This window comes from Oncorhynchus masou, chromosome 11, assembly GCF_036934945.1.
Source record: "Oncorhynchus masou masou isolate Uvic2021 chromosome 11, UVic_Omas_1.1, whole genome shotgun sequence".
Lineage (NCBI taxonomy): Eukaryota > Metazoa > Chordata > Actinopteri > Salmoniformes > Salmonidae > Oncorhynchus > Oncorhynchus masou.
The window spans coordinates 19,045,857-19,062,801 of NC_088222.1; positions in this window are offsets into that span (position 1 = coordinate 19,045,857).

Genomic DNA, 16,945 nt, shown 5'->3' on the forward strand with positions numbered 1-16,945 from the left:
CACATTGCCAAAAGTATGTGGACACCACTTCAAATTAGTGGATTCGGTTATTTCAGCAACACCCATTGCTGACAGCTGTATAAAAATCGAGAACACAGCCATGCAATCTCCATAGACAAACACTGACAGTAGAATGGTCCGAACTGAAGAGCTCAGTGACTTTCAACGAATCTGGGGTGTCTGTCCTGTATTTGAGGGATGTGGGAGGGATCGGGAGACATTTGTTGCCACCTTTCCAGCAAGTCAGTTTGTCAAATGTCTGCCCTGCTAGAGCTGCCCTGGTCAGCTGTAAGTGCTATAATTGTGAAGTGGAAATGTCTAGGAGCAACAACGGCTCAACCGCAAAGTAGTAGGCCACACAAGCTCACAGAACGGGACTGCCACGTAACGCGTACAAATCGTCTGTCCTTGGTTGCAACACTCACTACCAAGATCGAAACTGCATCTGGAAGCAACATCAACATAATGACTGTTAATCGGGAGATTCAGTAAATGGGTTTCCATGGCCAAGCAACCACACACAAGCCTAAGATCAAGAGTTGGCTGGAGGGTGTAAAGCTTGCCACCATTGGACTCTGGAGAAGTGGAAGCACATTCTCTGGAGTGATGAATCACACCTCATCTGGCAGTCCGATGGGCTAATCTGTGTTTGGCGGATGCCAGCAGAACGCTACCTGCCTGAATGCATAGTGCCAACTTTAAAGTTTGATGGAGGAGGAATAATGGTCTGGGGCTGATTTTCATGGTTCGGGCTAAGCCCCTTCGTTCAAGTGAAGGGAAATCTTAATTGTTCACAAACATTGGCACATCCTAAAATCCATTGATAGTCTCGGTTATGTGTTTTCGGACCTTCCCTTGGTCGTATTCTCGCGGGGCAGAAATCTCAGAGACCAATTGGTAAACTCTGATTTACCACCCCAAGATATTCCTGAACAACGTCTATTTGCACCGCTACTGGATGGAAATTACAAATGTAATGGCTGTGCTCAATGTAATGGCTGTGCTCAATGCAATGGCACTTATAAATATAGATCCTTCAAACACCCACAAACAGGGAAATCGATCCCAATAAAAGATGTAATTACGTGCTCCACTAAGGCAGTTATTTATCTTATATCTTGTCCTTGTGGTAAACATTATGTAGGTAAAACAAAGCGCGAATTAAAAGTACATATCTCAGAGCATCGTAGCACCATTAGGTGTAAAAACTTTACTTATCCAGTTGCGGCCCACTTCTTGGAGGCAGGCCACTCGATTTCATCTCTGCGTTATATTGGCATTGAACATGTCACCCTCCCTAGGAGAGGGGGTGACCTTGATAATTTATTGTTAAAATGAGAGGCTGCCTGGATCTTTAATTTAAAGACCCTTGCGCCCTTCGGTCTCAACGAAGACTTTGACCTGAAGCCATTCTTGTGATTATTGTGACTTTGCCATTGTAATTGTTTGTAAACTTGTGTAGTCAAATTAATCTATGATCGTATGCTATCCATTTGTTGTTTGCATGCTGTTCTTTGTATGACATTTTAATATTTGATTATTAACCAATGATATTAGGCCACTCTTGGCCATGATTACAGACACCTGTGTCTTTTGACACTATATAAACGAGTCATCCCGCAGTGTTTGTGATTATACCCTGATGAAGACAGCTTGGCTCTCGAAATGTTGGTATTACATTTTTTTTTGCATCTGAGCTCCTAGAGTGTGCGGCTCTCTTTTATTTTCAAGTTTCTATTCTGCTAGCTAGCACCTCGTCTGAATAGGTGTGCGTTTCTTTTTCTTCTAAATCTTAACACTACAACATTCAATAACATGCTTCCAACTTTATGGCAACTGTTTGGGGAAGGCCCTTTCCTGTTCCAGCATGACAATGCCCCCGTGCACAAAGCGAATTCCATACAAAACGGTTTGTCGAGATTGGTGTGGAAGAACTTGACTGGCCAGCACAGAGCCCTGACATCAACCCCATCGAACATCTTTAGTATGAATTGGAACACCAACTACGTGCCAGGCCAAATCGCCCAAAATCAGTGCCCAACCTCAATAATGCTCTTGTGGCTGAATGGAAGCAAATCCCCTCAACAATGTTCCAACATCTAGTGGAAAGCCTTCACAGAAGAGTGGAGGCTGTTATCATACAGTTGAAACTAAGTATCATAGCAAAACTGTGTTTACTTTTTAGGTAAGATAACAATTTGGATTAGTTCTCCCATGGTTCAACCACAAGTTAGGCAATGTCTTAGCAACTATGTAATTACATGGTTTAGGTTGTAGGAACTGATCACTCCTCTATTTAGTCTGTGTGTGTGAGTGAGATAAATACACAAGATGGGATCATCCTGGAGGAAAAAGGGTTCTCCAGCCACCATCTGCTACACAGGGCTGTTGAAGGTGATGGTAAGCAAATGGGGTCTGAATGTTGCCGAGGACGTGTCACAATGGCATCGCTTAACAAATGGAGATTCACCCTCAGTGTTGTTAAATTCAAATGAGTCAGAGAACAGTTGGAGAAAATAGGGAAAGGCAAGAACAATTATATATACGCTGGGATCATTTTAGAAAGTGTGAAGTTGAAGCAGAGACAAGGACAGAGAGAGAGGAAACGTGCAGAGAAGGGTGCAGAGGCAATGATGACAGCGGAAGAAAAGAAAGGCAAAGCAAGTAGGAACAGACGTAAAGAAGAACTATATCAACATCATTCACGCCCCCCCACCTCAACAACAGCTACCACCTCCACAACTGTGGGGGCAGACGGTGGAGAATCTGATGAACACTAAGAAGAAAGTTCCGGAGTAAAATACAGACACCTCTGGGCTGCCCCCTACCGAGACCCTAAGCCTCCCAAACGACTGGTCACCGAAATGACCTGTGGACTTTATCCAGACTTACCAACCCCTCCACCTCACAGGAGAAACGCCTGAACCGTCTCTCCTAAAGGCACATATCGGCCACACAATGCACAGTACCCCTTGTGTAAGGAGGCGGATGCAGGAATTGGCAAAATACTGACCTCTCTGCTGAACAGGGGGGGTTGTTTTCACCTGTACACCATCACCTTGCAACACACCAATTTACCCTGTTAGAAAATAATCTAGTGAATGCAGAACGGTACAAGATCTTAGAGCTGTTAACGATGCAGTGTACACCAGGGCTCCAGTTGTGCCCAACCCAGACACTATCCTTTCTTCTGTCCGGACAGATTTAAATTGGTTTACAATTCTCGATTTGGCTATTGCGTTTTTTTAGCAGTCCTGTGTACCCAGATACTCAGTATTGGTTTGCGTTTTTCTTTCAAAGAAAAGATTATGTTGAAAAGCACAACCATTTTTGCGGATGAATTGGGAACCAACTTGCTGTCATTTGTCCCCCCTAAATGGAATACACTTGTTCAGTATGTTGATGGCTTCCTTCTTTGCTCTCCTGACAGAGAATCATGTGAAATTGATACTGTTGCACTGCTAAATATTCTAGCTGATAATGGCCACAAGGCCTCTAAAAACAAATTGCAATATGTTCAACAGACTGTTAAATATTTGGGACACGTTATCACACCAGGGGACAGAAGCTTGGCTACAGACAGGGTTAAAGTTATTTTACAAGTTCCAAAACCAAACCCCAAAGAACAGATGTTGTCACTGCTAGGAATGGCTGGCTATTGTAGAGTTTGGTTAATTGATTACGCTGAAGTTGTCCAACCTCGCTTTGATCTCATTCATTTGAAACCCACGGCCACGGGGGATCAGACTGAGTGGACTAAAGATGATGACGAAACGCTAATTCGGCTGAAACAGGCACTCTCGTAGTCGCCTTGTTTGGGGTTACCTGATCACTCCAAACCTTTCCATTTGTTCATTTCAGAAAATAAAGGATTTATGTCATCAGTACTGACACAAACTGTGGGTGGTAAAATGAGACATGTTGGTTTCTACTGGAAATGGCTCCATACTGTTGCGCGTGCACTGCTCCCTTGCCTCCGCTATGTGGCGGCTGCAATGGAGGCAGTATTGGCCTGTGCTGACATTGTAGATATGTGGCCTTTAAAGAACTGCTTGAGGCAGTACTCCTACCTTCCACACTTGCTATTTGTAAATGTGCAGCTCATACTAAACACACTGATGCATTTCCCCTGTCAACCCTATTTCCTTTAATGCTGTCTCTCTACTACAACAAGGGGCTGAGCAAGCAGAAAAGAGATATTGGCAACCAGCATGCATGTGTAACCCCTTTGATGGTGTCTGGAAGGGTCCAACGGGCCTCCCTGTACTCCCTCAAGTGGCTTTTCCCAACTTTGCAAAATTGTCACATGGTTTGGACCATGTGTCAAAGGGGGGATGTGTATATACAGTTGAAGTCGGAAGTTTACATACATTTAGGTTAAAACTTGTTTTTCAACCACTACACAAATTTCTTGTTAACAAAATATAGTTTTGGCAATCACAAAGCTCTGACCTCAATCTCATAGAAAATCTGTGGGAAGTTCTGAAAAAGTGTGTGCGAGCAAGGAGGCCTACAAACCTGACTCAGTTACACCAGCTCTGTCAGGAGGATTGGGCCAAAATTCATCCAATTTATTGTGGGAAGCTTGTGGAAGGCTCCCCTTTACATTTGTCCCAAGTTAAACAATTTAAAGGCAATGCTACCAAATACTAATTGAATGTAAACTTATGACCCACTGGGAATGTGATGAAAGAAATGAAAGCTGAAATAAAATATTATTCTGACATTTCACATTCTTAAAATAAAGTGGTGATCCTAGCTGACCTAAAACAGGGAATTGTTACTAGGATTAAATGTCAGGAATTGTGAAAAACTGAGTTTAAATGTATTTGGCTAAGGTTTATGTAAACTTCTGACTTCAACTGTATGTTAATAGACATTGACATACATTTGGGTTTACAAATTTTGCAGACATTTTTTATAAACAATGTTTTATTGTATAATGTTGGAAGACCTGCACCCATGCCTAAAGAAATCGCTGAAGTTGGAGACTTTTATCTCCCTCACCAACTTCAAACATCTGCTATCTGAGCAGCTAACCGATCGCTGCAGCTGTACATAGTCTTATCGGTAAATAGCCCACCCAATTATACCTACCTCATCTCCATACTGTTTTTATTTATTTACTTTTCTGCTCTTTTGCACATCAATATCTCTACCTGTACATGACCATCTGATCATTTATCACTCCAGTGTTAATCTGCAAAATTGTAATTATTTGCCTACCTCCTCATGCTTTTTGCACACAATGTATATAGACCCTTTCTTTCTACTGTGTTATTGACTTGTTTATTGTTTACTCAATGTGTAACTCTGTGTTGTCTGTTCACACTGCTATGCTTTATCTTGGCCAGGTCGCAGTTGCAAATGAGAACTTGTTCTCAACTAGCCTACCTGGTTAAATAAAGGTGAAATAAAATAAAAAAATAAAAAATATTTCAGCTCACCCCAAACCTGAGATGCCTTTCAGTCACTTGATGATGGATTTTATCGAACTCGCTCCCTGCCAGAGTAAGTACTTACAGGAAGGCAGATGAAGATGGATAACGCGCCAGTGAAGCAGGCCCAGTTCACCTTGACCGGTGGGGACGACCAGATGGTAAAGTATATGATAGAGTTAAACAAAACTCTGAAGTCTATTTATACACAGGTGCTGAGCTACCCTGCCCAAGACAAAGGGAGGACAGCTGCATAATATCTCCCTTGTTGACTGGATCATGGTTAAGGATCTGAGATGAAAGTACTGGCACCAACCTCGGTGGAGGAGACCATACCAAGTGCTGCTGACCCCTCCGACTGCGGTCAGGATCGCTGAAAGGGACAACTGGATCCACGGATCCCACTGTCTGAAGGTGGGCAACCCTGAGGACGATCAGATCTGAGGTGATGGCGCAAATCACACTTTTCATACTGGGTCTGCTGCTGCTCTGTTCAACAGGACAGATTGGTGTCAGAAGTGCGATGGTAGGGTTGAGTGGTAATGAACATTTTGACAATTCACCAGCTCACCCACATGACCCTACTTTGTATGAACTTTGAACTCTTTTTCACTAAAGAAGTGATACCTCCTAGCCGTTACGTTAGCAACCGCAGCTGTAAACGTGGGCTAAGAAAGGATGGACAAAGGATCTGTTCTAACAAACTACACGATACTACCAAGTAGCCAGTTCACCACCAGAGACACTCTTCAAAGGACAAGGAAGATCTCTGTTGGGCAACACGGCCAGCATCTACGACCAACCTACTGATGCGCAGCTCAGAGTAAATATATATTGCATTCTCCTTTTTCAAATGGGCGGTAATTTAGAATGCATAAGACACTGTATTTAGCTTCTCCCTTTGTTCCTCAGTCTTCCCACTCTTTCACTCAAACCCAACCCCCTTTCCTTTGTGTAACCAGCTGTCATGTTGGCTCCGTCCACCAGGGACGTTTTCTGTATGACATAATATCCATTCTGTGTCTATGTAATTCTGTGTAATTATTTAAGTTATTTAAGTTAAGAACAAATTCTTATTTTCAATGACGGCCTAGGAACAATGGGTTAACTGCCTAATCATGAGAAGACACTGGAAGTTAGAACTGTATATGATGTATGAAGGGTTGAAGGTTTTAAACTCAGTCTCACAACGGATGAGACTTACATGGTAGAATTTGTGGAGTACAGGATATTATGCCTTGAGAAGCTTGCTGTATTTAAAACGGATTAAATTATTGTTAAGGAATTAACAACAGGGAGGAGTGTAATGGGACATGTGTGACTAACCTTGTGAAATTGTGTGAAACTGTCCTATTATCTCCTATTCTTGGGAGTATCATCCTGTGTTGCAAACCAGCCTGCACCTGCGTCCAATGTTTGGTAACAGAATGACGGCACAAACAGCACAAACCACTTTATTCAGTGTAAATTACACCTTCTGAAGGATCAGATGGTGCCAACAGAGATGGTTGCCTCGCTTCGAGTCCATAGGAAACTATGCTGTATTTTGTTTTTTAATGTATTATTTCTTACTTTGTTAGCCCAGAAAATCTTAAGTGTTATTACATACAGCCGTGAAGAACTATTAGATAAAAGAGCGACGTCAACCTACCAGCAATACAACTTTCCCGAAGCGGATTCTTTGTTCGGACCACCACCCAGGACATTGAATCTAATCCCAGAGGCTGACCCAAAACAATGTCGCGGCAGAAGAGGTAGTCGGAGCGGCCTTAGGTCAGACTTCAAAGGCATGCGCACCAATCACAGCTTCCGAGTATATTACTCGCCAATGTCCAGTCTCTAGACAACAATGTGAATGAAATTAGGGCAAGAGTTGCCTTCCAGAGAGACATCAGAGATTGTAACATTCTCTGTTTCATGGAAACATGGCTCACTCGGGATATGTTGTCGGTACAGCCAACGGGTTTCTTCATGCGTCGTGCCGACAGAAATAAACATCTCTCTGGGAAGAAGGACAGGGGTGTATGCTTCATGATTAATGACTATCATAACATACTGGAACTCAATTCTTTCTGTTCACATGACCTAGAAATCTTTACAATCAAATGCCGTCCATATTATCTCCCAAGAGTAAACCATATATCCTGAGGCTGCATTTATTGTAGCTGGGGATTTTAACAAAGCAAATTTGAGAACAAGGCTACCTAAATTCTATCAATGTATCAATTGCAGCACTCGCGCGGGCAATACATTGGACCACAACTACTCTAACTTCCGCAATCCTGCCGTCCTATAGGTAGAAACTCAAACAGAATGTACCCATGACTAGAACAATTCAACACTGGTCTGACCAATCGGAATCCACGCTTCAAGATTGTTTTGATCACGCTGACTGGGAAATGTTCCGGGCAGGCTTAGAGAATAATATCGATCTACACGCTGACTCGGTGAGTGAGTTTATAAGGAAGTGCATTGGAGATGTTGCACCAACTGTGACTATTAAAACCTACCCTAACCAGAAACCGTGGATAGATTGCGGAATTCATGCAAAACTGAAAGCGCGAACCACCGCATTTAACCATCGAAAGATAACTGGGAATATGGCTGAAAATAAACAGTGTAGTTATTCCCTCCGCAAGGCAATCAATCAAACGAAATTATGGTATAGGGACAAAGTGGAGTCACAATTCAACGGCTCAGACACAAGACTTATGTGGCATGGTCAACAGGCAATTACGGACTACAAAAAGAAAACTTGTCACGTCACGGACACCGACGTCTTGCTTCCTGACAAACTAAACACCTTCTTTGCCCGCACTGAGGATAAGACAGTGCCACCGACACGGCCTGCTACCAAAGACTGCGGGCCCCCCCTCTCCTTTGCCGCGGCCAACGTGAGTAAGACATTTAAATGTTTTAACCCTCGCAAGGCTGCTGCCCCAGACGGCATCCCTAGCCGCGTCCTCAGAGCATGCGCAGACCAGCTGGCTGGTGTGTTTACGGACATATTAAATTGCTCCCTATCCCAGTCTGTTGTCCCCACATGCTTCAAGATGGCCACCATTGTTCCTCTACCAAAGAAGGCAAAGATAACTGAACTAAATGACTAAGGATCATATCACCTCCACCTTACCTGCCACCCTAGACCTGCTTCAGTTTACATACCGCCCCAACAGGTCCACAGACGATGCAATCGCCATCACACTGCACACTACCCTATCCCATCTGGACAAGAGGAATACCTATGTAAGAATGCTGTTCATTGACTATAGCTCAGCATTCAACACCATAGTACCCTCCAAGCTCAACATTAAGCTTGTGGCCCTGGGTCTCAACCCCACCCTGTGCAATTGGGTCCTGGACTTTCAGTTGGTGAAGGTAGGAAACAACATCTCCACTTTGCTGACCCTCAACACTGAGGCCCCACAAGGTTGCGTGCTCAGCCTCCTCCTGTACTCCCTGTTCAACCATGACTGCGTGGCAATGCACACCTCCAACTCAATCATCAAGTTTGCAGGTGACACAACAGTACCAACAACAACGAGACAGCCTACAGGGAGGAGGTGAGGGCACTCAGAGTGTGATGTCAGGAAAACAACCTGAAAAACAATTTTTATCTCAAGGCCATCAGACTGTTAAACAGCCATCACTAACTCAGAGAGGCTACTGCCAACATACAGACTCAAATCATTGGCCACTATAATAAATAAATTGGTCTCTAGTCACTTTAAATTATGCCACTTTAATAATGTTTACATATCTTACATTACTCATCTCATATGTATATACTGTATCTTATACCATCTATTGCATCTTGTCTATGCCGCTCGGCCACTCTTAAATAGGACTGTTGGTTAGGGGCTTGTAAGTAAGCATTTCACTGTACACCTGTTGTAATTTGGCGCATGTGACAAATAAACTTTGATTTGATTTATGGCCTTTGTGGTGGTAAATAGACGGCTACGAATAATATAGATGAGATCTCTCTTGGTAGATAATGTGGTCTACAGCTTATCTAAGGTACTCTACCTTAGGCCAGCCATACCTCGAGACTTCTTTAATATTAGACATCATGCACCAGCTGTTATTGACAAATAGAGACACACCCCTGCTCCTCATCTTACCAGAAGTAGCTTCTCTGTCCTGCCGATGCAGAGAAAATCCTGACAGCTCTATATTATCCGTGTCGTTGTTCAGCCACCACTCGGTGAAACATAAGATATTACAGTTTTAATGTCCTGTTGGTAGTATAATCTTGATCGTAGGTCATACATTTTATTTTCCAATGATTGCATGTTGGCCAATAGAAAGGTTAGCAGTGGGGGTTTACTCACTAGCCTACAAATTCTCAGTTGGCAGCCAGACCTCGCTCCCTTTGTCTTTTCTTCACACAAATGACAGGGATTTTGTCCCGTTCCCGAGAAAGCAGTATATCCTTCACGTCACTAGTTAAAGCAGAATTCTTGTTCCACTTCGAGGTGAGTAATCACTGTTCTGATGCCTAGAAGTTATTTTCGGTCATAAGAGACAGTAGCAGCAACATTATGTACAAAATAAGTTACAAACAATGCAAAGAAAATAACAAAATAGCACAGTTGGGTGTCAACCCATGCAGCCTGAACCCATCCAGTCTTAACCCATCAGGCGTCAACCCATACGGCCTGAACCCATCCAGTCTTAACCCATTAGGCGTCAACCCATACGGCCTGAACCCATCCAGTCATAACCTATAAGGCGTCAACCCATACGGCCTGAACCCATCCGGTCAACCCATACGGCCTGAACCCATCCAGTCTTAACCCATTAGGCGTCAACCCATACGGCCTGAACCCATCCAGTCATAACCTATAAGGCGTCAACCCATACGGCCTGAACCCATTAATGTCTTAACCCATTAGGCGTCAACCCATACGACCTGAACCCATCCAGTCTTAACCCATTAGGCGTCAACCCATACGGCCTGAACCCATCCAGTCTTAACCCATTAGGCATCAACCCATACGACCTGAACCCATCCAGTCTTAACCCATTAGGCGTCAACCCATACGGCCTGAACCCATCCAGTCTTAACCCATTAGGCGTCAACCCATACGGCCTGAACCCATCCAGTCTTAACCCATTAGGCGTCAACCCATACGACCTGAACCCATCCAGTCTTAACCCATTAGGCGTCAACCCATACGGCCTGAACCCATCCAGTCTTAACCCATTAGGCATTAACCCATATGGCTTGAATCCATACACCATTAACCCATACAACTTGAACCCCTATAGCTATAACCCTTATGGTTATTACCCTTTTAGCCATCTTCGCAACACTATGGGAGCCCCTGTGTACACACACTATCCTTACCTCAGTGGCACCAATATGTCTCCCTTTGTCATTAACCTTGGATCTGTTAAGAGAGAGAATTTGTGTAGTATCGCTGAAGAAACACACGGTCCCAAGCGATTAGTGTTCACTCTGTAGTGCTGATTTTTTGTTCTGTCTTTTTGTTCTGTTGTAAGGCCCTCAAGGCAATAACCCTGAATCTCTGAGTTTTGTAATTCTCCAAATATATAGAAGAAGAGTAATCAGTGAAATAAAATGTGTATGAAATTCAAATCTATCTGCCTCATTTCAGGGTATGATTTTGTTATGCTATACACTGTGCATCTCTGTGTTACTGTGTTTCATCGTGTGTAACAAGAACGTCTAGTCACTGAGCATCAATATTACACTGTTTGTTTACCTGAGGCTTATCAAAATACCATACTGTGAACCACCCTGGATTCAACAGGCAGGTTGGGAAAGAGTGAACTTGTTAGTCAATTTGTCTGACAAAATAAAATTGCTCAACCAACCATGATTCTTCATTAGATTAGTTTGATATTTTACCGTTCAGCCTTTAAAGGCCCAACACAGTCATGACATGATTTTCCTGTGATTTATATACATTTCCACATTATGAGGTTGGAAAAAAATTGTGAAATTGTAAAAATGATCAATTAAATGTTGGTCTAAGAGCTCCCACTGGGCACGCACTGGTTGAATCGTTGTTTCAACGTCATTTTTGTCAACCTATTGTGAAGTGGAATCTAGGTGGAAAACACATTTGGATTTGCAAAAAATCCTCAACCAGTACTGTTTCCATCTCATTTCCACCAGCATTGTAAACACTGAAATTAGGGTAAAACTTCAATATAAATACAATGACGTAACCTGACTAACAGGTTGTTACATCAATCTAATTTCACCATAATGATCAGAACTACACTACTGTTCAAAAGTTTGGGATCACTTAGAAATGTCCTTGTTTTTTGAAAGAAAAGCAAAAAAAAATTGTCCATTAAAATAACATCAAATTGATCAGAAATACAGTGTAGACATTGTTAATGTTGTAAATGACCAGCTGCAAACGAAATATTTTTTAATGGAATATCTACATAGGCCTACAACATTCCACAGGCCACAATCAACAGCCTGATTAACACTATGGGAAGGAGATGTGTCGCTGCATGAGGCAAATGATGGTCACACCAGATACAGACTGGTTTTCTGATCCACACCCCTACCTTTTGTTTAAGGTATCTGTCGCCAACAGATGCATATCTGTATTGCCAGTCATGTGAAATCCATAGACTAGGGACTAATTAATTGATTTCAATTGATTGATCTCCTAATCTCAACTGTAACTCAGTGAAATCTTTCAAATTGTTGCATGTTAAATTTTATATTTTTGTTCAGTGTATAGTCAACTGTACCAAACATTAGGAACACCTGCTCTTTCCATGACATAGACTGACCAGCTGAATCCAGGTGAAAACTATAATCCTTTATTAATGTCACCTGTTAAATCCACTTCAATCAGTGTAGATGAAGGGGAGGAGGCAGGTTAAATAAGGATCTTTAAGCCTTGAGAAAATTGAGACATGGAATGTGTACGTGTGCCATTCATATGGTGAATGGGCAAGTGTTGTGGAAATTCTTACACAGGGACACTCAAAATCAATCTTAAATGAATCTTTGGATATCCTGTCTAGGACTGGGGTTCCGCTAGCAAATACAAATCAACAGAAATCTCATAAATCAAATTATGAGATTTCATTTTAAAGATACAATTCTCTTTAATCCAGCCACAGTGTCTGATTTCAAAAATGCTTTACAGCAAAAGCTCCACAAACGATTATGTTAGGTCACCACCAACTCACAGAAAAACCCAGCCATTTTTCCAGCCAAAGAGAGGAGTCACAAAAAGCACAAATAGAGATAAAATAAGTATAGAATCAATCTTTAGGATGTTTATATCATAAATGTTCAATAATGCTCCAACCGGAGAATTCCATTGTCTGTAGAAAAGCAATGGAACGAGAGATACCTCTCATGTGAAATGCGCGTGACTGAGAACGAGGCCGCTGCCAGACCTCTTAGTCAAACAGCTCTCATCCGGCCCCCTTCACAGGAGAAGCCCGAAACAACGTTCTAAAGACAGTTGACATCGAGTGGAAGCCTTAGGAAGTGCAAAATAACCCATATCCCACTGTGAATTCGATAGGGGCTGAGTTCAAAAACTACAAACTTCAGATTTCCCACTTGCTGTTTGGATCTTTTCTCAGGTTTTTGCATGCCATATGAGTTCTGTTATACTCACAGACATCATTCAAACAGTTTTAGAAACTTCAGAGTGTTTTCTATCCAATACTAACAATAATATGCATATATTAGCATCTGGGACTGAGTAGGAGTTCATAGGAGTAGGCAGTTCACTCTGGGCACGCTATTCATCCAAAAGTGAAAATGCTGCCCCCTATCCCAAAGAAGTTATTGTCAGTGCACTGGAGAGGTTCCAACCAACTCAATGCACCATAGTACACATGTCAATCAGGTGCTCTGCCTGGGCAGTCCCAGCAGTTGTCTTATATATGGCTATACACAGACAGGTTCTATTTGCATGATTTAGCATAATTCATTAATCATTACCATTTTGTTTCATTCATGTGACAGACCAATACTGGTTCATAACATGTGACAGACCAATATCTCACGAGGCTTCTTCTCTCAAAGCTGAAACATTGAAACTGAGATATCTTTTGTTTGTTTTCAGAACAATGTCTGGGCGTACTGCCAAATTGCACCTACTGATGGTGAGGATTTGTACAGTCAGCCACTTGCATGAACACAGAAATCGGTTTATAGAACAGCACATGAATAGAACACAGATAATAGTTATAAGAAAAGCACAAACATTAAAATTCCATTACAGTGCCTTTGAATGGGGTATGGTAGTAGGTGGCAGATGTACCGGTTTGAGTGTCAAGAACTGGGTTTTTCACGCTCAACAGTTTCCTGTGTGTATCAATAATGGTCTACCACCCAAAGGACATCCAGGCAATTGACACAACTGTGAGAAGCACTGCAGTCAACATGGTCCAGTATCCTTGTGGAGTGCTTTCGACACCTTGTAGAGTCTATGCCCTGACCAGTTGAGGCTGTTCGGAGGACAAAAGGGGTTGCAGGGTAGGGTAGCCGAATGGTTAGAGCGTTGGACTAGTAACCGAAAGGTTGCAAGTTTGAATCCCCGAGCTGACAAGGTACAAATCTGTCGTTCTGCCCCTTTAATTTGATTTAACTAGGCAAGTCAGTTAACAAATTCTTATTTGCAATGACGGCCTACACTGGCCAAACCCAGACAACGCTGAGCCAATTGTGCACCGCCCGATGGGACTACCAATCACGGCCGGTTGTGATACAGCCTGGAATCAAACCAGGGTGTCTGTAGTGACACCTCAAGCACTGAGATGCAGTGCCTTAGACCGCTGCACCACTCTGGCGCCCAAAGTTAGCATTTGACTCTTAGTCTACACCTGCTGTTTATGAAACATGTGACAAAGAACATTTGATTTGATTTGAACATGTCAGTAGTTGTTTGTTCTGATTTCATTCTTAATTAGATGTACTCCAGATTTCAACCCACAGACCAAATAAAAACAAGGCAACAGTAAACATGGTGTCCCCCTCGATGCAGCAGCTCCCTTGGGCCAATAAGTGTAATTTTGTAAAGGCATGATTGCTATGGCAAGACGCATCATTCAGTCAAGTTTCCTCAAAATCGGGCTAGTGCTGTCTGAGATATTTGTGTGACTAAAGGCTCTGCATGGTCAGTCTGACGTCTACAATGCCCATGTAGCATTTACGGTGATACGGCCTTTGCAGAAGTCAGGGCATTCATGCTTCTTGCGCTTTATGGAGCAGCGTAGAGCTGTTGAGCAGAGCGTTGAAGGACGTTGTCAAGGAAGTGAGTTAGCTTTTATACAGGACCTCGTGCCCCTACCTAGAGTCAACCAATCATGCCAAAGCGGAACTATATAGAGCCCTCCGCATTGTTACTAAATATGGGAAGTGCACGGCGATGCAGTACGGAGCTCAGTTTGGCCTCTTTATTCCTCTGGATGCTCCGCAATTGTGTCACATCCTCCATATGGCGCCTCCGACCACGTTTTCAGATCAAGCATAAATTGGCTTTAATTTGGCTTTAATGTAGGAACGAACAGATGGAGACAGATCCACAGTCCCCTCTCCGATTTCATCGTGGGGGACAACAAAATGGAGGAGAATATTGTGTTGTGCTTACTACATTACTATACTGAGTATCACATTGGATGCAACAGTCAGGCTGGGCAAGATTAAACTTGTTAGACAATCTTTCAAAATCTAATTGCTCAACCATCCATGATTCAAAATGACATGAGTGAGGTTTTAACTTGTAGTGAATTAAAAGATACAGGACAGCTACCTAACTTCCTCCTTTGGTTGCAATACAAATTATGATCATGTTGCCATTTTCAGGATTTGTTCTTCTTCCAGAAACTATGAGTGTACTTATTTGACCATTAGTCATTCAGTCATCAGTCTCTATCAGCAACAGTTTCATTGAATTATAGTTGACAGGAAATTACAAGGCATGTCTACACTTCTATTCCATTATGTTGGCTAATCGTTGCTCAATCTTGTGGCTTAAATAATTATCTGCACTAGTTTGAGCTAGTTCAGAATCTGCAGACTGGAACCTGACTAAACTAATAGTTGAAACAAGGTTAAATGAAATCCCCCCGGCCATTAGTATTGTTTTAGCAAAGATTATTTCCTGCTAGAGACAGACATGTAGCAGCTTTTTTCCTTTTCAGTGTTTGTTTCAATACAATGGACCTCTTCAACATAGGGGGGGGATGATTAGATGATTTATTGTTTTGTTTACACTGGAATTATTTCAGTTTTCCTCAGAGAGGAATATTTTCAGTGATGAAATGACAGACATGTGTTACACACAGTCAGAAAGCCTATCCTATCAGGCCCAGTAATCCTCCTGCAACATTCCCAGGATTAGATAACTGCCCAGCCCTTGGTTCATTTAATGGCACCCTCTATATTAGCACCAGCCCAGGATGTCTGTCTATGGTCTCCTCCACAGTAGGCTCAGACAGGACAGGAGCTGTAATCAGAGAGAAATCTTAGATTTTGTTTATTTTTTTCCATCAGAAAAAAAAAGAGAGATGGAGCTACTGAGGCCTGCACTTCTTATTGTCTTTATCTCAACAGCAATCGCAAAACCAGTAAGTGGATGTACATTTTATATATTTTATATATCTTTTGCCATAATTAGTAGCAGTAATGGCTATCGTTACAGTATTTTCAGGTGATGATGTGCTTTGTTCACTCCACAGTTCAACAGGCCTGGACACCACAATGGTCCACAGTTCAACAGGCCTGGACACCACAATGGTCCACAGTTCAACAGGCCTGGACACCACAATGGTCCACAGTTCAACAGGCCTGGACACCACAATGGTCCACAGTTCAACTGGCCTGGACACCACAATGTTCCACAGTTCAACAGGCCTGGACACCACAATGTTCCACAGTTCAACAGGCCTGGACACCACAATGTTCCACGAATCCACGAGTCCTCAGAATCTGATGAATCAAGAAGGACACCAGGACCAACTGCTCCAACCACAGTGAACCCTTCCACTTCTGCCATGTCAACTATCCCACCAGTGACAGAAATGTCCACGAATGGGCCAATTGTCAGTGAAATGACACCGTCACCAGGGAGCGTTACTGCACGTGTCACTGAGGACATTACAACTCCCACTCCAGCAACTCCCCCTTCACCAACTAGAGGAGACAACTAATAATGAGAGAATTCATGAGAATGCTTTATTATAATTATTCAAGAGTTTATAAATCATTGCTTTTTTTAGGTCATATTTTTTTGTATGGACTGTTTACAGTACCTGCATTATATGAAATATCTTTCTTGGCATTTTATTTTTGTTTTTTATGCAGCAGCATTTATAGGTAATGTTATCGATAGCTTCATAATAACCCTATCAGAAGCCCTGTAATCTTTACTAGTTCAACATATGGTGGTAGTTACGGGTGTTTGGATGTCTGTGAACTCGGTGATCATAATCTGCTGGGTGTGATATAAACAATTGTGAATGTTTGATTCATTGATATTGCTGTG